Raw genomic sequence first — 5099 nt, forward strand, 5'->3', positions numbered from 1 at the left:
ACTGGCTGAGCTCTCATTCCATGCCAGGCCCAGTGCTCCCCTTTTACCATTGACCTAGGCCTTGAAGGATGCGTGGAAGTTCACATGGGCATGAGGAAGACAGGGTGGAGTGAGCAAGTGCAAAGCCACAGAGAAGTGGTGAAGCATAGCAAGCCCAGGAAACCAAACTATGTGGCCAGAGCGAAGGAAGTGACTGGCAAGAGACAGGGCTGGCGAAGTTGTCAGGGGCCAGGCGACGAAGGGCTTTGGATGCCAGGCTGAGGAGTTTGGACTGTCCTGAGGACAGTGAAGGAGACATTGAAGAGTTTTAAACAAGGCAGAGACAAGATCTGATTTATACTTTGGCTGGCTCGTTCTGCAGGGTAGAAGACACAAGGAAGCAGAGAGAAAATAGAGGCAGGGAGGAATAATTTCTGGCTGGAGTTTTTACTGATGCTTCTGAAATCAGATTCTATATGTCGTTTCTTTCTCATCTACTTGAAGCAGTACAGCACAGAGGTCAATAACATGGATTCCTGGATGCCTGGGTCTGGCTCTGCCACTTTCTATTTAACCTCAGGCATGTTACTTAATGCCTCGGTGCCTCGGTTTCCTCAATGAAGATAATGGCATTGTCTACCTACATAGGGTTTGTTGTAATGATTAAATGAGTCACTACACGTTTAGAGCTCAGCACAGTGTTTGACACATAGTAAACACCTAGTAGTTAGCAGCAATCTCATTCCTACTAAGGCTGCGGTGGGCTCCTGGGCTGCAAACCCCAGGCCCCAGGAGGACAGCTGCAGCCCTCTGCCCTCTCCCTGCACCAGATAGCCCCACCTGTCTTCCCTAGAAGGCTGTGCCTGCCCCCATGGGTTCACACAGAGGCATGGCCAACTTGGGCCCCAGGGAGCCGGGAAGTGTCAGAGATTCTTATCCAAATCTCAGTCCTGGGAATGAGGCTGGAACTGGGTGAGAACAAGCTTCCCAGTTCACACGGGCCCAAAGGGAGGGTCTCAGAAGCACAAAGGCCGTAAACTCAGGCCTTTCACCTCCAACCTCAAGATTCAGAAGTGAGAGACTCAAAGCCAGCTCAGCAAACCCTGAAGACCAACTTGGGAAGCAACTTCAATGAGATGAACAGAAAGCCAAAAGTTCAGAGTCAAAGGCATCCTCAAATCCTCAGGCTTTCTAGGTGTGTTTCCAGTGTGGGGTGCAGTAGAAAGGGCAGCTCTGCCACCCACTCACTTGACAATCACTCCCTCCTTGGCTTCAGTTTTCTTGAATTTCCAGTGATGGGGGTTAGATTCAAAGGTGACAAATAGGCTTCATCTTGTGGGCCAGATCTGATGAGTTGCTAGTGGCTGCCTGGTTGGCTGGTTAGAGAGAGAGCTGGGGTGGAAGTGGTGGTTCTGCCATGCGTGGGAGGGAATGGGTGGCACATGGGCAGTCCTTGGCCTGGGTGGGTTAGCCCTGATTGCTCAGTCTTGATCACTAAAGTGGACCCCATGTCTGGCCCAGTCGTCTTTGTGGACCCTGACCTCAGCCATGCTTCTTATGACTCCCAAAGCGGGTCAGGAACTTCTTTAGGTCCCCACTTCTATACAAATTTTCTGGATCTTTCTACTTTCTTACATGATTAATACCAGCTCATCTGCTGGGGAGAGCTGTGGGTTCAACATGGGACAACTTTCTAAAGGGAATTGATTTCCTTGATGACAATGAAGAGGGAGTCAGGCCTCATAAAAAAGCAAGCTGAAGCTCATTACAGTCCACACATCCTACCTGCCCTAGGCAACCTTACGGCTCAGAACTTGTCATCCATGTCTCCAGCCTCTTCTCAGTCCCCTTTCCTGCCCTACCCAGTGGCATACTTTCCCTGCCCTCTCCTCTAACCAGGGGTTCAAAACTCTCTTCATTGTCTCACTCGTCAAATTCTGATAAGCACCGATAAACTCATTTGCTCTGAGGTGCCAATAACTAAGAACAGCTGGAGAGGAATTTCAAATGGTAAGATTCCTGGCATCAACAAGCTGAAGGACTTAGCAGCAGTATTTGTGGGTCACAAGAGGGGAGTAACCATCACTGAACACAGAATATTAGCTGTATTCAAATGTTTGTGTGTGGGGTATTGTTGTGCCAACAGCCCAGAGTTTGAGACATTCCAGTGAGGGTTGCCCTACCCTATACAGCACATGGTAGAAAAGGGTACATACGGTCTCTGGAGCCATATTGCCTGAGTTGGAATCTCGGCCCTACTACTTCCTTACTGTGTGACCTAGGGCACAAATCACTCGACTCTCTTTTTCTTCTCATTAAACTTTGTTTCAATGGGTCTCAAAATTCTGTGACAGATTTTTCATTACATTGTCTCCACTAAAAAGTATTGATTTTAAAAACTAATAACTTAAAACTGCCACACAAAAAACCAAAATGGTCCATAAAATGTTCTCCTTCCCTTCTGAAGGCTTTATGATGCATTGTTATCATTAACCAGTCTTTTTCTATTAAACTTAAATGGCCAATTGAGATAAACAGTGCTGAGACAGTTCTTCCACCACTGGTTAAGACTGGGGTGGCAGGTATTAGGGATGACATTCATTTAGAATTTTGAGCTTTCTGGGCAGACTTGGTGACCTTGCCAGCTCCAGCAGCCTTCTTGTCCACTGCTTTGATGACACCCACAGCAACTGTCTGTCTCATATCATGAACAGCAAAACGACCCAGAAGAGGATAGTCAGAGAAGCTCTCAACACACATGTGCTTGCCAGGAACTATATCAATGATGGCAGCATCACCAGATTTCAGGAACTTAGGGCCATCTTCCTGCTTCTTACCAGAATGCTGATCCATCTTTTCTTCAGCTCAGCAAACTTGTGAGCAATGTGGGCTGTGTGACAATCCAGCACAGGGGCATAAAAAGCACTGATTTGGCCTGGATGGTTGAGGATAATCACCTGAGCAATGAAGCCAGCTGCTTCCATCGGTGGGTCATTTTTGCTGTTATCAGCAATGTTGGCACGATGAACATCTTTGACAGACACGTTCTTAACGTGGAAGGCCACGTTGTCTCCAGGAAGAGCTTCACTCAAAGCTTCAGGGTGCATGATAGAGTTTGGACATGTCCCCAGCAAAACTCATGTGGAAATCTGATGTCCAGTGTTGCAGTGTTGGGAGCTGTTTGAGTCATGGGGGTGGATCCCTCATGAATGGATGAATGCTCTCCCTGGGGGAGGGGAGCCTGAGTGAGATCTTGCTCTATTAGACCCACAAGAGCTGGTTGTTTAAAAGACCCTGGCACCTACCCTCTCTCTCTCTCTCTTGCTTTCTCTCACCATGTGATCTGCTCGTACCTTCTGCTGGCTGCTGTTTTCCGCCACAAGTAGAAGCAGCCTGAGGCCTGCACCAGATGCAGCTGTCCCAGAATCGTAAGCCAAACAAACTTCTGTTTTCTATAAATTACCCAGTCTCGGGTATTCTGTTATAGGAACAGAAAACGGACTAATACAGTGCATTTCAACAGACTTTACTTCAGTCGTAACATTGACTGGAGCAAAGGTGACCACCATGCCAGATTTGAGAACACCAGTCTCTACTTGGCCCACAGGGGCGGTACCAATACCCCCAGTTTTGTAGACATTCTGGAGGGGCAGACACAAGGGTTTGTCAGTTGAACGAGTTGGTGGCAAGATACAATCCAGAGATTTAAGCAGTTTGGTTCCACTGGCATTGCCATCTTTATGGGTAACTTTCCATCCTTTGAACCAAGGCTTGTTAGCTCTTGGCTCCAGTATGTTGTCACCATTCCAACCAGAAATTGGCACAAATGCTACTGTGTCAGGGTTGTAGGCAATTTTCTCAATGTAGGTGCTCACTTCCTTAATGATTTCCTTGCCTCTCTTCTGGCTGTAGGGTGGCTCAGTGGAATCCATTTTGTTAACACCAACCATCAGTTGTTTCACACCCAGCGTGTAAGCCAGAAGGGCATGCTCACAGGTCTGCTCATTCTTGGAGAAACCAGCTTCAAACTCACCAACACCAGCAGCAACAACCAGGACAGCACAGTCAGCCTGAGATGTAACTGTAATCATGTTTTTGATAAAGTCTCTTGTGTCCTGGGCATCAGTGATAGTCATATAATACTTGCTGGCCTCAAATGGCCACAGGGAGATATCAATGGTGATACCACGCTCGTGATCAGCTTTCAGTTTACCCAAGACCCTGGCACACCTGAAGGAGCCCTTTCCCTTCTCAGCAGCCTCCTTCTCAAACTTTTGGATGGTTCTTTTGTTGATCCCACCACACTTGTAGATCAGATGGCCAGTAGTTGTGGACTTGCCCAAATCTACATGTCCAATTATGACAATGTTAATGAGTCTTTTCCTTTCCCATTTGGCTTTGATTTAGTGGTGGTTTTCACAACACCTGTGTTCTGGCAGTAAACCCGTTGCGGAAAAAAAAAAAAGCCACTTAAGTCTTTATACACCAATCTTCTGTTAATAACACGGGTTTGATGACAATAATAGTACCTGCCTCATAGATTGTTGAGGGGAGTAGATGAGCTCAGTGCTTAGAGCAATACCTGGCATACAGTCAATGCTGTCTAAGTGTTGGCTGTTATCACTGGCTTCTGAGGAGGCCATGCACTAGTCCCAGGTATTGCAGCTTGAGATGGCAGACACAACGGTCCAGCCCTGGCCTGGCACATATCAGGTGTCAGCAAATATGAGCTCCCTCCTCCTACCCTGGTTTGAACTTGTGTCCAGAGCCAGGTTAGACACGACATAAGAAAACACAGGGGACTCTTCTGCATGGCTCTGGGAGCCAGTTATTAGAAAGTCACTGTGGCTTTGTCTCCATTGAAGAGATCGGAAAGTCTGGCCATCTCTCTCCTCTCTCTCTGTCCCTCCCATTGATTTCTTTCAGTCCCGCATGTAGTTACTGCATTTTAATCTGAGCCCCTTCCCCCAACCATGAATCTGGGAGGTCTTGGGAGCAGGAGTGTGTCTGTTTTATCACTGAGTCCTCAGGATCCAGCTTGGGTTCCACCCATTGTGGAATGAGGTGGGGGATTCAGCTGAACATGAGGCTCGACTCAGTGAACAGGTGGTGGGTGTCCC

At 47.7% G+C, this 5099-nt stretch overlaps 1 pseudogene; it reads right to left on the reverse strand.

Annotated features, from left to right (window-relative positions):
• Positions 1 to 2577: 2577 nt before the first annotated feature.
• LOC134376838 (elongation factor 1-alpha 1-like) lies at positions 2578 to 4371 on the reverse strand (annotated as a pseudogene).
• Positions 4372 to 5099: the final 728 nt, after the last annotated feature.

Source organism: Cynocephalus volans, chromosome 4, assembly GCF_027409185.1.
Source record: "Cynocephalus volans isolate mCynVol1 chromosome 4, mCynVol1.pri, whole genome shotgun sequence".
In the NCBI taxonomy this organism is placed as follows: domain Eukaryota; kingdom Metazoa; phylum Chordata; class Mammalia; order Dermoptera; family Cynocephalidae; genus Cynocephalus; species Cynocephalus volans.